Source organism: Bacillus rossius, chromosome 18, assembly GCF_032445375.1.
Source record: "Bacillus rossius redtenbacheri isolate Brsri chromosome 18, Brsri_v3, whole genome shotgun sequence".
In the NCBI taxonomy this organism is placed as follows: domain Eukaryota; kingdom Metazoa; phylum Arthropoda; class Insecta; order Phasmatodea; family Bacillidae; genus Bacillus; species Bacillus rossius.
In genome coordinates this window covers 10,968,499-10,986,855 of record NC_086345.1, presented here as the reverse complement: position 1 = coordinate 10,986,855, position 18,357 = coordinate 10,968,499, and the positions used below count along the sequence as shown (strand labels likewise).

Below are 18,357 nucleotides of genomic sequence, written 5' to 3'. Positions count from 1 at the left end.
GCCAGTAGCTTTAAGATTTTGTTTAGTTTTAATTATAATATGTGATAGGTTAATTTAAGTCATTTTAGTTTAGGGTCATTCCATATGAAATCAACCAGTCATGTTTTTTTGTATATTAGTAATATCAACTAAATACATTATAAATCTATTTTTTTGAGTAGTTTTTTTGTATAAATTTTTGTAATTTGCAAAAATAGCCAATTTAGCAATGTTTTGGATCACTCAAATACTTGTAGGTTTCCAACCAATGATGCTAGAAGGCTGTTTGACAGATAATTTTAAAGGTCATTGAATGAGCTTCAATTTGATTTGTAACATGACCAACTTCTGAAAAAATAATATTTTTAATTTGTAAAGTACGGCTGTGCTTGAAGTGACATTTCATCTAAAGAACAAATATAGATTGGCAGTGGAAGCGCCAGGCAGAAAACAGAACTAAACACCTTACCCATAGGGGCACAGCACACGCACAACAAAATTTATGATTAACCTCCTTAAACTTGGGAAGGTTATGTGGATCGTGATCACAGGGTAAGAAAATAATAAGATCTGGTTTGGTTTGTATAGGCATTTACTAAATCTTACTTAATGATTTTGTTGCTGTTGTTTTTGTATTTACAAACGTTATTCAACTGAAGATGACCCATGGCATTACAGACAAAACAAAATACCAAGAAAATTGTTGACCTTATTTGCTATACTTAATACATTAAATCTTGTTAAACAACAAACAAAATGGGGAGGCCCCGGGGCGAGATATTATACATAAGTAACAATGGTTATACTTGACTGAATGTTAGGTCATTTGGTCTCTTAACTTTACAGGCCATTGAATATTGAGCGCGCAGGCTCTTCATAAAACAAATTATAACCAATTACATTTACTCGTTAAATAAATAAAAAGTGTCCTGAAACTGGTTGTTTAGAATTATAAATTATTTTGTGGTTTTTCCACTCAGAGGAAAAGACGTTGAAAGCTGGTACTCTTCAGAAATTATCTGATTGCAGGAGGCGATGAATTTCGGAGAACTAACTCATGAACTGTGCATTCCGGCAAATGAAACAATGCGCATGATGTGGCCGTTTTGGCAACACCGCACAAGGTGGGGCCCCACAGCGAGCATAGCTTGCCTCGCGGTGACGAAAGCAAGTGTCGTTAACCCACTACGACAGGGCCCCGCTGCGAGCATTACTTATTTAGAATCACGCCAATTGTAGCCTGTAAATGAGCATAACTCGTCTCACACTTGCATCATAAGCGTTGCGTTTCTGTTCCGTCGAAAACGTCAATGATGGATGCACTTGACACAATCAGTTGTTTTTATCAGCAAACAAATGCTTCGACGAAAGATTTGATGAACTTCCAAGAGGTCCAGTCGTTTATTTTGTCCGAAAGTCTAGTGAAATCAAAGGCAAACGAACATTGATTCTTTTTTAAAAAGTGATTTTTAATTTTGTGTTATTTTCCAACGGTTTGTACGGGTGATTATTTTTGTGTTACTGACCAATTGTCGGAAAAATTATTTTATATAATTTGTATGGTTGTCCAACGTAATTAGAGATTTTTTAAATTTTTTTTTATGTGTTTGACATTTTTCATAGGTGTCAACGTGAGTAATAATGTGACAAATTTTAAAATAAATTTCACTACATCTTTGAGTTTACATATTGTTAGTAAGTATTCAAAACTCCGCAAATATGCACCCGATATCATCAGCTTAGCGCACTAGTCTCCAGCAAACCAGCTGCGGTCAAAGCGACAGGAAGCGGCCGGCATGACCTTGCGTGACCCCGCCCGCCCGTCTCCAGGTAAACAAACAGCTGTGCGTTTAGCCACGATGTGCGTGACGGCCTTATCACAGCCACGCGGTCTCATATTTCGCAGTCGGCAAGTGCTGATATAGCTTAAAAATGTTATTTTAGTAAGTTTTATGTATATTTCCTTTACTTTTGTTGTGAATTTCCATAGTAAAAACAAGAGAGAAAATAATATATTTTAAAAATGCTACAAAAATAAGATTTTTTTTTAAATTTTGGCTATAACGAAAATTTGCTATACGTAACATAAACTTTTGGCGCCGTTATAAATTTACATTATAACGTACTTTTACTGTATATGTTTGGCCAGTTATAACTTAGGCTACATCCTTTCAGCAAGATCATGTGCTTTGAATTTAGGCAACATCTGTTCAGCAAGATCACGTGCTTTGTATTATCATATTGATCAAATGTTCAATCAAAGAACACTGGATGAATGTAAGGTAAGATTCATATTCAGTAAAAAATATTTAGTCTATAACAATACAATTTGAATACTTTACTAAGTCAAAATTTCAAGTAAAATTATGGTACTCTTCCTTCCTGGAACTATTACTTAAGGCGGCATGGTATCCAAACAAGAGCTAAATGCATTAATTAAAAACTGAAGGTTACTTGAACATTTAATTGCTGCGGAAGAAACAACGCTTGAGAATTGTAATTTTGGGACGTCTGCTAATAAAGTTGGCAAATAACATTATATAGTATTGTTGTTTTGCAGTTTTTCAATGTTGTCTTCCAAAAACCTATAACGTCCAACTGACGCTTAAAGCATTTATTTATCTACCATGCCCCCTTAACGGAATGCAAGAGCCAGTCCTGTCAGTCGTTATCCGATAGAGCGCGCGGGTGTCGCGAATATGCAGCGCTCGGCTGCGGCGAGGCTTACTCCGCGCGCGGGGTTGCCAAGTCGTCAGTCGCGCGATGCCCGCTGTCTCAGTGCCTTGGTTATCTGCCTCCCTGCCACCCAATTATGTTTCCTCCGCCGGGATCCACGGCCTTCACATGCTGTGCGCGTTATATGTGCACGTGTTATTTTACATACCTTTTCAATTAAAACAGTTGTCAACTACAATATCTTCGCTGCAACAATTAATTTTTTTGGGATTTAGTTACTATTTGAAGAGTGGCTCATAGCGAGAGATTCTGATGTATAATCTTGGCCCGGGTATGATTTTGTGGTCTAATTTCGAGCATAAACCGAAAACAATAAACAAATAATTCCCAGTCTTATAACTCTAATCAATTAAAAAACCTTTCACTCGATAAGAAATAACTTCTTTTAATTGTACTAAATACTTTAATAAAGTAATGCCTTAAATACTTTCTGAAATGTACAGGAACAAACACTATACAAAATTTAATGCTGTATTAAACAATGATACTCTGGCCAGAGTATTTTTTTGTGTAATTTTACAGAGAGTTCACAAAGATAGTTTTTATGCATGTACATTAATGATACCGTTGAAAGACACCATTAAAAATTTTATACAATATGTGTACTATTTAAATAAATATATTAATTACATATAATTTAGCATAACATTAAAAATTGAAATGAACATGTTGACATACGTTTTTAAACAGAGAAATTATAGTCTTTCAAGCACTTTCACTGCTAAGATACACATAATATTACTTTAGTAAAAGAGGTGTCTATATAAATTTATAATAAGTTCGAATTTAATCTACTTGCTTTTACGATCAAAATATGATCATAATATTATCTACACTGTTATATTAGGACTGTGTCAAAAACAGAAGAAAACATGCATAACATTTAGGAAACCAAAACTGAAGAAATCTGTTTTATGTTTTTCTTTAGTGATTTTTGAGCTTCTTTTACAAAGTCAGGCTCTCGCGCATTTAGTCTTCGGGAATTTAATGGATCTGCTATCTCTGGAAGTAAGCACTCTGCAAAAAACTGTTGTAGCTTTGACAGCATGAGTTTTTCCCAAATTTCATTTCTTTGTCGAACAAAATTCTTTCAACATGGAAATCATTTTTCGTATGAACTACAAAGTCGTAATATTTTCTACTGCAGACGCCAAGTTGACCTTGAATCTGGTAAAAAAAAAAAAAAAAAAAAAAAAAAGGTGGGTTTTCTTTAGAAGCAAATCTCCAAGTTTTTCTTCGATACACGTTTTTTTTTTTCTTTTTTGAAATATAGTCCTTTAATTTATCGTTCCCAGCTGAAAATAAGCATTTAACTTCCAGCAAACCATCGTCTGCCCCTAGTACATCTGGAAATATTCCGAGAAATGAAAAGCTTGGGTGTACAAAAAAAAAGCCACAATCTTCGACTTCGAAGTTTTTAGTTTGGAATTCATATTCTTAGCCACATTTTCGTTAACTCGTCCAAACTGAACGGCTTTGGAATTTATCTCCCTGTGATACAAATTTATTTTACTAGACAGTGACAGGATGTATGTGTTCTTTTTACCACAAAACCGAAACTATATGCTGTAAGTCTGTTCATAGGAGCATCCCTTCATTTATTGTTCTCGTGTTGACCAACAGTACTTCCTTCTTTCCCACTCATGAATATTTTTTAATGTTGTTGCATCCCGATTCAGGTTTCCGAGGATAAACCTCATCTTTGCATCAAGTTCTTCAGGACTCAACACGTCTTCAGAACACAAAATGTCTTCAGCACTTGGACCATACTCCAAATCAGGACCAGGAGTGTTGTTTGGTCATCTCTTTTTATTTGGAGGGCCATCTTCATACTGGAGACAGCTAAGTTTTAAAACTGTTTGGAAGTACTTTCCTGGGCTTCGAGAAAATTTGTTTTTCCATGGGATGAAGTGCCACCTAGGACCTCTGACATGGGCCAGTCCAGCTCCCATACGAGCGTGATAAGAGCCTCTTTTAGCAAAGTTTACCCGTTTTCCACCTGAAAACTTAGCTAACATACTCATATATCGCTCAACCTGATTTTTAGTTTTGTTAAGTACAAGTCTATCAGATTTCATTACCATAGGATCAAGAGCCTTTTCAATAGCTTCCATAATCCCCGACTCTTTCACAAATGTAACAAAATTTTCAATGGTATTTTCTTCTTTTTCAGTATTCTACACGGCAGTTTTCGTGACAACCGAATACATGGTGAGGACCATTTTTTATGTCAAGTTTCAATCAAACGACAGATGTACCAACAAGAGATGTTCCAGCAATTTCGATTGCTTTTCTAGCGCCGAAGTTTAATCTTACTACTCTTGATTCAAGCAAACGACGCGCAGAAGGTGTTAATGACATATTTCTGGAAAATTTGTTAAAATGATTTTTTTACAATGTGGTTTGCACACTCAATTTTTATGACTTCCCTTCCGTAAGGAACTCGCTGCTTTATTCTAGAGTAAACACTGAATCTCCGTCTCCAAAGTAAGTATTTTAACAAGTGCTGCTCAACACTCCCGCAGAACCCTCTGCTATTATAGTTTGTTCCATTACAGTGCTAGGACCACTATAGTTTTTAAAGCAAAGATGTTCGTTCACCTTTTTGTCTTTGAGTCTTGCAAATTCGCATGCGAAGCAATACTTCCTTTTCACTCCCAGGTACAAGAGTTGGTTTGTTTCGGCTCCGATAAACGGGCCTTAGCTATCAAATTCTTTATTATTTATAATAAATATATTTAATTTGATAAGACTCGAAAGTACTTAGACTCGTTCTGGTGTATTTATATGATAAGAACAAAAGAACGAATCATTTATTTTAATTTGTGGGTGCCACAACTTCTACGAAGTTGAAATAATGAATAATCATTGCAATTACTTCTATTTTAATTAATTTGTAATACACACCATTAATTAAAATATATTTATTATTGTCCGGACTATTCAGGGGTAGAGTTGGGTATGTCGTGGAAAAATTTGTAACCTTGGATTAGCTGGTATACAACGATTTTGTGAATTTTAACTCAAGTTGTCTCTAACTTTAACAACCTGGTAATGTGAAAAGTTTTAATAAGGGATTTCAAGTGATATTAATTATTCCCGATTGTCAGTTTTGCAAGCTAGTAAATGTGGTGACATTCATTCATCATAATATAACCGACCTGTTATTATCGTTCCGTGGTAACGAACTATGCGTTACTAGGTTTGCCTTCTTTCGTCATGGAACTCAGCAATGAATCTTCTGCATCTTCATCCTTGGCACGCCCATTCGCTGTCTTGTACCTTCGTCCTGGGAACGCCTAGTATTAACGAGTAGTCTTCGTCCTGGGAACGCCTTTCGTTGTTTCAAACTTCGTCCTGGAAACGCCTCTAGATGACCATCTTCGTCCTGGGAACGCCTATCGTTGATCGTCTTCGTCCTGGGAACGCCTATCGTTGATCGTCTTCGTCCTCGTATAGTTGAAAATTAGAAATACATCTTTCTTCGTCCTGGAAACGCCTTAATCTGATTTCAGTCTTCGTAGTTTATACTCGTAGTCTTCTTCCTGGTATCGACTTGTAGTACTCAAATCTTCTCATAAATAATAATTCTTCTTTAATTCCCTAACTCTCTTCAAATCATTAATATTATTACTATTTACTATCATTTCTTATAATTCTTCAAAATATTTCACCAGTTATAAGTTCAATTTCTGCAGTCATAAAAATATCATGTCTTTCCTATCCGAAGTTCCTATATCAAATCCCTTTCGTTTTCTCCATTCCTTCCAAACAAAACTTTTATTAGCTAGCAATAATTTTTGTTAAATCTTTTCCACCAATACCAGATTGTTTTACAAATATTTGTCATATAATATTACATATGAACTGTGAAAAAAAAACTATTCTTATTCGTTAAACAAATATCATTACTTGAGCAAGGAAGTTTTACCTTCAAAGATATAAATACAAATTACTGATTTTATGGTTCATAGAGAAATAAAATGTGTAGTGAATTGAAATTATAAATATGCTACATTAATTTTGTTCATCCATCTTGTTATGTGAAATTAACAAGTTCAACCTTTATAGAATGCCCCTCTGATGAATGTCTACATTGTGTATGGTGACACTATACACTGGAGGTATTCTTCCAATAACAATAATACACTATGGACAAAATTACACTTGAACACATATCATCGTTACATATTTACAAGAGTTACATACAATTCACACTCAAATAATAAAACAACAAAACAATTCTCCATTTAATAAGTACATGTTTTCTATTTTAAACATAGTTAAACAATTGTATCATAATTTTGTTTTGTTTTCGTACTTAGTAACTTCATTAACCTTTCACGTTATACAAATATGATGCATTCATATCATTAGTGTGTGTGTAAATAAGACAAACTTTCAAATAAACGATTACTTTGCCCCTCCAAACTTTAATTAATGGTATGTTTTTTTTTTTCAATAAGGTTGAAAATTTAATTCTCTATCATATTAGGGTCTTTATAAATTCTTAATTGGGTTATATTGTAATGACCTATGATTTTCCCTGTGTCAATATCTGATAATTCATAACAATTTTCTCTTATAACCTTAGTTATACGATAAGGACCTTCATATAATAAGAAAAGTTTCTTTGTAACTAATTCCCAAAATTGACTACTGTAATTAGTTCTTTTTAATACTAAATCGCCGCAAGATAAATTAATTTTATTTGCAGGTTTCAGTCTTCTTCTGCGCGCGTCGGCGGCAGCTATTAAACGAGATTTTAACTTATTTTTATTTTCCTTCCGTGTTTCTTCCTCCTTAATTTCAATTTTAGGTTGGTATGATTTATTTAATCTGGGTTTGTCAGAAAAAGTTTCCTTATGTAATGATAAGACTTCAAATAAACGTCCTTTTAATTTTTCTTCATTTAATGAGTTACCTACTGTAGCATTCTTGGAATCTGATTCCAAAGCTATTGAATCATTAGTATTACTACAACATGTTTGTTCTTCCCTTCTTTTATTCTTTAACGTGCAGAAACAATGATCAGTATATTTCCAATTTACCGTAGTGGTTGATGACGATTCGTCGTCAGTAATAGTAACTAGACATCTTCTAAAATCTAATATAACATTGAATTTTGTTAGAAAATCAATACCTAGAATAATGAGTTTCGACAATCCATTAACAATTAGTACTGGTACTAACTTAGTTGTTCCGAGTCCATTTACTTCTAATAATGTCTGTTTGTTGATGATCGGGCTAACTTTCGTCGTCACACCTAAGATCTTTAAGTTCGGTACAGGCAGAATAGGTCATTTTACTCCTGAACTTTCAATCATCTCGACGCAGTCAGAACTGATACAAGAAATTTCAGCCCCACTGTCTAACAATACTGGTACTTTTACTCCGTTTATCATTAAAGTTATTTCAGGACATAAAGCTTCTTTGTCGTTAATCGCGGTTTCTTCATTTGTTTCGTCGCTTAAAAATTCCCTGTCATTGTTATTTAAAATTATAGTGTGTAATTGTTTCGTATTGCTTCTCATAGACATATTCAACGTTTTTCCGCTATAGTTATTTTCGACTCCATTCTCTGGTTTTGGGTTAGACGTTCGGAGTCTATCCTCTCTAACCCTACTTAGTTTAACTGTTGCGCATTTTGGTTAGCCTCTGGCGAATGCCATATCGCGTTTGAATTAAACTCACGGTTGTTAAAACTCATTACATTACTTCCTCCTTGTCCGTTCGGATGCGTTGAATTTTCAAACGTAAGTTTGGTGTTTGGTCTCCATTCTGGTGTTTTAACTAAATTACATACGACTTGGTCCCTTGGTTTGTTTCCTTGTGTCGGAAATCTAGTATTTGTCTGTTTCTGTGACGTATTTTCAACGGTATTCGCATTTCGTGTCATCTGTGTCACCGCCCCTCCTGCGTTCTGTGTATCTTTACAATAGTCGTCATTCCTTCTCCAATTTCCCTTCATTTGTGGTCTTGAAAATTTATATCTCCTATCTGATTCCTGATAAAGGTTTCTATTATAATTCTGGTTACCATATTTCCAAAAATTCCTCCTATTGTATTGGTTTCTGTCATACCAGTTTCGTTTATAATTATCGAATCCCAATGTGTTAACTCGCGGTGGTCTCTGTTCTCCCGTATTTTCAAATTTTCTTTGGTGCCAATTAGAATACAGAGGTACATTGGGTTTACTATTGTTACGATTTTCATTCGGTTCTCTACGTTCGTATGTTTCTCTGTTCGTCGTCGTTCTCTCCAACTTTTCGAGTTTGTCATACACTAATAACTGTTCCTTGAATTCGACAATATTTGAAAATTGTCTACCCGCAAACTGTAATTGATATTTAATAGGTAGTTGCGATAATATTAGTGCAACAAACTCCGCATCCTCCATTCTAGAATCTAGATACCTGGTTCGTTCGTACATTTCACTAACATGTGCTTCTAAACTTTTATTTTTCTTATCGAATTTTTCGGCATGTAACTGGATCCTTAGATTACTCTGAACCCTAGTATTCCAAAATTGTTGTGTGAATAGTTTTCTAAATGTTTCATACTCAGTAACAGTATCTTGTAACATTTCCCACCAAAAGAAAGCTGTGTTCTTTAAACAATGACTCACACATTTCAACTTATCTGCTTCGTGTAGTGCGAAAGTTTTGCAATCTTCCTCGAATGCTCTCAAAAATCGCATAGGATTTTCAGTGCTAATTCCGGAATAAGTTGGTATGCTGTCTAACCATTTCTTAGCTGGATGATGTAAAGCTAATATCGGATCTGTTATAGCTGTTTGCATGATGCTATTATTCGTATCCGAACCTAGAATAATTCCTGCGGAATTAGTTAGATTAATAGTTTCCGGTATTGTAGTCTGTGAATGTATTACCTCTACTTCTCTATGATTTCTGACGGTATTTCGCAACTGCATTTCTTTTTCTATTTCACAGATTCTTCCTTCTACTCCCTCAAATCTCATTTCATTCCTTCTGTTGGTTATGTCTAATTTCTCCTCGACTATCTTTACCGCGATATTTTGACATTTACTTTCACATTCTTTCAATTTTTCATCTACTTTCTCTTCTACTTTAGATAGATCTCCTTCTATTCCTTCTAACCTATCACATACTATAGAAAATTTTCTTTCAGTGTCCGTTAACATTCTATTCATGGCTGTATTCATTTGCCTAATATTTTCTAATAGTTCCTGATTTTCCTGTTTACGTTTCTCTTCCGCTTCACGTTCTTTTTGTTCCCGTTTCTCCTCCGCTTCGCGCTCTTTTTGTTCTCGTTTCTCCTCCGCTTCGCGCATTTCCTGTCTACGTTTCTCCTCCGCTTCGCGTTCTTTTTGTTCTCGTTTCTCCTCCGCTTTGCGCATGAACCTAAATATTTGTTCCATTCCTGACATGTTAGTTTCCCTTATTCTCGTATCTACTTTGCCTATTTGCGGTGTTGGTACGTCGCCCTGTCTGATGTTACTGTCTATTTCAATTTAATCTGTGTTTCCAGATGGATCTGTTTCTGATGTAGCCCTTGAATTATTTCCCCTCAAGAAATAAGTGTTCCTGTTTTCTTCTGACATCATGTATGTGCGATCTCTAAACTTGAGTTAAAATTTTCAGTTTGTTGTAGTCAATATACTTCGTGCTAATCCTTTGATTTATGGTCCCACGTTGTGGTAGCCAATCTAAACGGGCCTTAGCTATCAAATTCTTTATTATTTATAACAAATATATTTAATTTGATAAGACTCGAAAGTACTTAGACTCGTTCTGGTGTATTTATATGATAAGAACAAAAGAACGAATCATTTATTTTAATTTGTGGGCGCCACAACTTCTACGAAGTTGAAATAATGAATAATCATTGCAATTACTTCTATTTTAATTAATTTGTAATACACACCATTAATTAAAATATATTTATTATTGTCCGGACTATTCAGGGGTAGAGTTGGGTATGTCGTGGAAAAATTCGTAACCTTGGATTAGCTGGTATACAACGATTTTGTGAATTTTAACTCAAGTTGTCTCTAACTTTAACAACCTGGTAATGTGAAAAGATTTAATAAGGGATTTCAAGTGATATTAATTATTCCCGATTGTCAGTTTTGCAAGCTAGTAAATGTGGTGACATTCATTCATCATTATATAACCGACCTGTTATTATCGTTCCGTGGTGACGAACTATGCGTTACTAGGTTTGCCTTCTTTCGTCATGGAACTCAGCAATGAATCTTCTGCATCTTCATCCTTGGCACGCCCATTCGCTGTCTTGTACCTTCGTCCTGGGAACGCCTAGTATTAACGAGTAGTCTTCGTCCTGGGAACGCCTTTCGTTGTTTCAAACTTCGTCCTGGAAACGCCTCTAGATGACCATCTTCGTCCTGGGAACGCCTATCGTTGATCGTCTTCATCCTGGGAACGCCTATCGTTGATCGTCTTCGTCCTGGGAACGCCTATCGTTGATCGTCTTCGTCCTGGGAACGCCTATCGTTGATCGTCTTCGTCCTCGTATAGTTGAAATTTAGAAATACATCTTTCTTCGTCCTGGAAACGCCTTAATCTGATTTCAGTCTTCGTAGTTTATACTCGTAGTCTTCTTCCTGGTATCGACTTGTAGTACTCAAATCTTCTCATAAATAATAATTCTTCTTTAATTCCCTAACTCTCTTCAAATCATTAATATTATTACTATTTACTATCATTTCTTATAATTCTTCAAAATATTTCACCAGTTATAAGTTCAATTTCTGCAGTCATAAAAATATCATGTCTTTCCTATCCGAAGTTCCTATATGAAATCCCTTTCGTTTTCTCCATTCCTTCCAAACAAAACTTTTATTAGCTAGCAATAATTTTTGTTAAATCTTTTCCACCAATACCAGATTGTTTTACAAATATTCGTCATATAATATTACATATGAACTGTGAAAAAAAAACTATTCTTATTCGTTAAACAAATATCATTACTTGAGCAAGGAAGTTTTACCTTCAAAGATATAAATACAAATTACTGATTTTATGGTTCATAGAGAAATAAAATGTGTAGTGAATTGAAATTATAAATATGCTACATTAATTTAGTTCATCCATCTTGTTATATGAAATTAACAAGTTCAACCTTTATACCGATAATGCAATTCTTCAAAAGAAAAAAAAGTTAACATGCACATTTTGACTGGATGTTATAAGTACTGAAATAATTTATTTGATGAACAACAGACTATAGAGTAAGCATTGGTGTAAACAGGAATGTAACTCACCACTCCACTTCAATTGAAACTATGTCAGTCAGTCTCCTACGACACTAATATGTGGTGTATCATTTTCTACGTTCCCTATGGCAATATCTAGTTGTTTTTTTTTCATTCTCTATCATTTTCTTGGAAAGTTGTCTTTGCCGAAACTAAATTAAAAAAACATAGTAGTAATAGCGTTAAGAAAACTTATGCAAATCACATGCACACATATTTCACTACACAAATCTATCACATTATCGGGTTGTCCGAAGAGTGGATTTTGGTGGTCGAAAATTTTAAATCGAACAGGATTTTTTTTTTAAATTTATTGCGAATAATTTCAAAGTCGAAAAATTATCTAACATTTTCACTTAGATAGATACATAACAATTCAGAACACATGTAGTGAAAATAGTAATACTATATTAACTTTTGCAGACAAAGTGAAAATTGTACCATGTTTATTAACTATTGGAGCAATGTAAACAACATTAATATGCACATTTATCAGATATAAATATTAAAAAGTGCAGTGTTGTACTTTTTAAAATTAAAATCCAAATTCCATGCTCGCAATGAATAACGGTGGTGGGGGGGGAGTTGAATATTTGTAAAATTTGAAGGAAGTAGGCTGGGAAATAACTTGTTGCACTCATGGGTGCCGCGTGTTGAGATCCTCTTCGTGAGAACTATACTACCAGCTAGCTTGTGTTAGCTACACAAGGTCGACGGCCCACTGAAGAGTAGCTGGTATTTGAGATTCAGCGCTTCGTTTGGTGTTGTCACTGGGCGCCCTCACACGTACATACCCACACCACTTGGGGCAGACATTCTCAGCTGCCCGAAAGTAGCGGCAATCTCCTGATAGTTCTGTAGATCTCTTTCCAGGAGTGTCACGTGAAGGCTGACATTTCACGAATGTGGTAGCACTGTCGTGGGCGGCGAGTGCTAAGCGATGGTGTTATCATCTTGTGACGCGTATATTTATAAATGTGTTAGTATGTAAATCTGTTCAGTTTCGCTATTTAAAACGTGTTTATCTTAAAACGTTCATTGGTTACCAAGAAGTAATCAGTAGGTAGAAACCAGAGACTATAACTGTAACTGCCATTTTTACTTCCACGTATTATTATCATAACGAAAAAAGCAACCGTTTTTGCAGACTAGGCACATAGCGGCGGTGAGGACTGCCATATACACAGTGTGTGAGGTAACATTGCGTGAAATAAACCCTGCATTATTTGAATGCTGATATTGTTCCCGTAGATGCTAGCTGCCAGACGAACGGTCACGTGTCCCGGCTTGTTTTGGTATCAATTCAGGTCCTACATGTACTTGAAGGTTATATATTTATTTTGTATTTTATTTCCGTAGATCACAGGGAGTCAAGGCTCCGGGATATAGAACATGTCACGTCATACATACACACACACATAACACAAACACATACACACAAACATATACACACCCATATATATACACACATATATACACACACATATATATACACACATATATACACACATATATATATACATACATATATATACACACATACATATATATACACACATATATACACATATATATATATATATATACACACACATATATACACACACACATATACACACATACACACACATACATACATACATACAAATATGTATGAGCAGACATTAATATTTACATGATGTAATTTACACACAAAATATATATATATACAGTACATGTTACACAATTTAACTGTATAGTGATACTTGATACTTTATAGAATACATGAAGCAGCTGTTATTACAAGTCCATTCAGCAAATTAACATTTCTATTTCTCTAATATCAATCAAATTAAAGAATTCCTTCAGAGAGTAGGTAGGATAATCTATAAGTATTTGTTTTACTGTTTTTTTGAATACTGGTAAACTGTTTATGTTAGTTATTTTCTGTGATATTAAGTTGTAAAGTTTCACTCCCCTGTAATTTAATTCATTTTCAAATCGCCTAGTGTTATGTTCAACTATTCTCAATTTACTAGCATTTCTGGTGTTATACGTGTGATTATCAATGTTTTTTTAATTGGTTTTTTTCCTTATGAATGAATAAAAGGGTTCTCAGGGTTATCAGTTTTTTTTTTCTTCATAAGACAGCCATCTATTAAGGGAAATGAAAAGTTAGATATAACAGTGTATTATTTTCGTGCTAGAGAAGGTTGAATACGGATTCAAGAGAAAAAAAATGTTTTTATTAGGTTAGATCGGGGATGGTCAAAACTAGTCCAAATGACATTAACAATGCTTTTTCCTGGAATCGTGAAGTGTCGTATGATTAAGAGTTTACTGTATATTGGCAAATAAGCAATGACGACTGTAATATCTTCTGAAAAAAAAGAGAAGTTTGGCTTCACCTGAGTAACAACCAGCAACTACAGATGTGCCTGTAAATATTCGCAATTTTAATCTTTGATGTTCGACTTCCGAATGTGAATAGTTCATAAATAACTGCGCAACTATTCGTGTTTACGAATATCCGCACACCCCAATACATTTTCCATTTTTTTGTGTCTAATATTGGTATACTAAAATTAAATTAAATACTCATTTTTAGGCAACTAATAAGATTTTCAAACTGTTGTCTGACTGCTATGTGGATTCATTCAATGTAGTTTCCTAAGTAAAAACAAAATAATGCCTAATAAAGGGATTTATCTTTAAGTTACATTCAGAAAGTTGTCTAAAATTTACAATTATTCTTTCTCCTCCGAAGAACAGAACAACTTAAAATGTTATGTAATAATACAATGGTATATGTACCTACCGGCTGCTTAATCTACTGAGCCTTTTATTTAATGTAAACCTTAGCATGCGAGTATGAAATCCATTACAAAACATTTCGCACAGCGGATCTAAGCTGTTCCAAAATATGTAAAATATATTTAACCTATCTAAGGTACAAGTTTCAAGTTTCCACTTTTAGTTCACATTGTCTTGAACTCCAACAAAAAAGGAGGGGGGGGGGGGGGAAGAGAGGAACTATCTCAGAGCTAGTGCACTGAGATTCTCACGGTAGACGAATTAAGTAAAAATTATTGACGGAGTAACGAATGGTGCTAAGAAATTAAGTTTGCCGCTGAATATGGGTTGAATTCCCCAACGTAGCCATGTTAATTTTTTAAGTCTTACACATAGGAACTGAAATAATATATATTGAATTGCAAGGCACAATATTTTTTATAAGCAGCAATTCGTTTAAAAGTTGGCTAATTGTAACTAACAATTTGGCTTGGACAGTTTAATACTCACGTGAATGAAAACAATACAACCAAATTGAGAACCTCCTTTTTTTAAGTCAGTTGAAAATTAACTTGTTTTCATGCTTACCAAATCTAATTTTCCACGTAGAACTGTTTGTTTACTCTTACTTTTAAGCTGAGGATTTTTTTGCCTAACTTATACTTACATAAAAATAAATGCATTTCTCAAATCAGGATAGTTTAGTTTGCAAAGCATCACTTGATCACATTTCAAATTAAAAAAAAAAAGAACATTATGGCACAAAATATTTTTTGCCCAAACACACTTTACAGTAAATGTAAAAAATAATTAAAACTTTAAAAAATTAGGGTTCGCCATCTATTCAAACCTTTCGCATTTCGCAGCACATCCATGCGTCTCTGAATTGATATGACTGTTCTTAGCTTTCTTCTCGTCGTTGACACAGTACTCCGCACCATTCAGATTATTTACTGGCACGGAGGAGGTGGGGTCAGATTCCGTTAGCCGAGGATGGGTCCGAAGTAATGGCAACACGGCAGCCGGCTGTACGCTCCCGCGCGCAAGACAGGCGCAAGTGAACCTAATCGCGGCCTGAAAAAATTGCTGAAAATGCAAAATACAAAATATTTCTTGTTCTAATAAATTTAGCAGTATGCCACCGCTTACTTTTTTTTTATCTTTACTTTAAAAGGAAAAATAGTGCAGACTCTAAATATTTGTATATCTTACAGCCTGTTTTTAGACCACTTTTTCGGTTTTCCTTAATTTTAAAAATGTAAAATAAAATACTTATCAATATTTTTTCTACAATATTAATCTGACAGATGATTTATGTTGTAAAACTGCAGCAAACAAGCCAAGTACGAAATTTTTATCTGAAAAATTGTAGAATATGTAGAAAACACTTTTTAACCTTCAATTCCCTATCAAGTCACTGGACCAGGGACGGCCTTAAGCATCTACTTGAGGCGTGCTTACGCATGTCTCACCTGTCCGCCGGCTGCTACGTGTCTACTCACGTTTCACTGTCCTCCGGCTGCTACATGACTGCGCTCTCTGTGTCTGTGGTTGCTTCCTTCTCACCTCCCTTGCCCCTCCTTGCCTCCCCTCCGCTGGAGTGTGGTCGGTCAAGCCAGTTCAGTCTGGATGGTTCGGGCTACTTCCCCCCTTCCTTCCCCTCTCCCCAGTGTGCTTACTCCGCCCCTAGTTAATTAGTATATAAACCCGCTACTAGCAATGTCGCTACCTGCAGTCTGCCTTGACGTTTGGTGTGTGCACTTGTGCACTTGGTGACGTCGAAGCCGTGGTCATGGGCGTGAGTAACATAGAACTTTAATAAGTGTGTGTTGGTATGTAGTGGCTAGTTTACCTAAAGTTGTGTTTGTCAATTTTCCCTTTCGTTGACCACGTTCTAAGTTCTCGTTTATTATCAGTTGCTCTCTCTTCGCCCATGACCATATGGCTCGCGCGCCGTCAATATTTAGTGTGTTGTGATTTTGATTTAAATATCTGGTCTGACTGCAGGTCACTGGGAAACATTATAAATACCTGGTTAAAGTAGGCTGGTTTACAGATATTGGTTTCTAATCTCGTTTACCAATTGCGTCACCACCTGATGTTATTTTTTGGCGCCATGATCTAGATGTATTGTTTAAAGTATGCCTAGTTGTACACACGTATGTCTTGCGTATCGTATGTGTGTCTTTATGATAAAAGCTAGGATAACTTTCTTTGATCATTTAATCATGATGGACTACTAAGAATACAACTTAATGTATTAACCTTTAATTCATTGTTACGCTTGAGACATCGGTTTATATATTTGTTATGTTAGAGGTTGTTGCTAATGTGAATAAATATTAGTCTTGCATAAATCTTGGGTTATCCTTTAGATGGTGCGCCGTAATTACCCCTACACCTCCTGCTTTCTTAAGAAACCTTGTTTTTTACAATTTTTTTTTAAAATCATCCTTGGCTGGTTCAGCTTGAAGGATGCTGTGACGTTTTGAACATACCTTGCGCACAGTATGGTTCATACTAAACTTCTCACATTTATATACTCATGATCCCATTGATTCTCCACCTTGAAATTTGGCACAAATCTAACCAATATATGTAGGCATAACATTATTTTTTTTTTTTAAAAAATCTAAAAATGAGTTTTTTTTTAGAAATTCAATATTAAAAAGTTTAAAAAAAAAATAAAAATGTTTTTTTCATGATGTTGGTCAAGTTACAAATCAAATTGAAGCCCATTCAATGACATTTAAAATGAGCTGTCTAACAGCCTTCTAGCACCATTTGTTGGAAATATACAGGTATTTGTGTGATCCAAAACATTGCTAAAATTGGCTAGTTTGGCATTTTTCAAAAATTTAATACGAAAAAACTACTCAAGACATAATTTTAAAAAAAAATGGATTTATAATGTATTAAGTTCATATTATCAAAATACAAAAAATCATATAAATCTGAAACATGAAGTTTCTAAATTAATTTTTCATTGGTTGATTTGATATGGAATGACTCTTTAGTTTAAGGTTATTTAAAAGCTATAGGTTAATAAGAACTTGTAGAGATTTACGATCGTAGATTGAATTTTGTTTATTTTAAAGTATAATTTTGTTAAGATAATTTAAGTAACTTTAAAATTATTTCACAATAGTGGTAAGGGCTTAAAGAAAAAGTATTAGTTGGATTTTTGTACAATAGAGGACAGAAAACTACAAAGTATGTCATAAGTACGTAAGAAGATATGTTATGTTTACATTACATGTTTTACCATGATTCGTTATAAATTTTTGTTGTGTTTACTTTATTATAAGTAATTTATTTTGAAATAGCATAGTTGGAACTATATAGGTTATTAATTAAATGGTATTTTAATTCTGGAATTAGTGTACAATTTTAGTGAAATGGTTTGTTTAATTAAGAAAGTTCAGAGATTTTAACAGAATTGTGTTTTAAGACAGACTACAACGCGTCCGTCCGAGCACATTTGGATGCGATCTAGCGGAATACATCAAAACTTTAGATGTTGGTAATCCTGAAAGTTGGATTCGTGTGCTGTATTGCTGACAGCTGTGTCCCTGCATGCAAATGTATAGCTCTGTGTTGGCTAACATAGG

General features: G+C 34.6%; 1 protein-coding gene across 3 annotated transcripts in view; it reads right to left on the bottom strand.

The window, feature by feature from the left end:
- LOC134541314 (gastrula zinc finger protein XlCGF17.1-like) overlaps positions 1–18,357 on the bottom strand; it is a 95,318-nt gene that overhangs the window by 50,086 nt on the left and 26,875 nt on the right. The gene's annotated exons all lie outside the window — the stretch shown is intronic.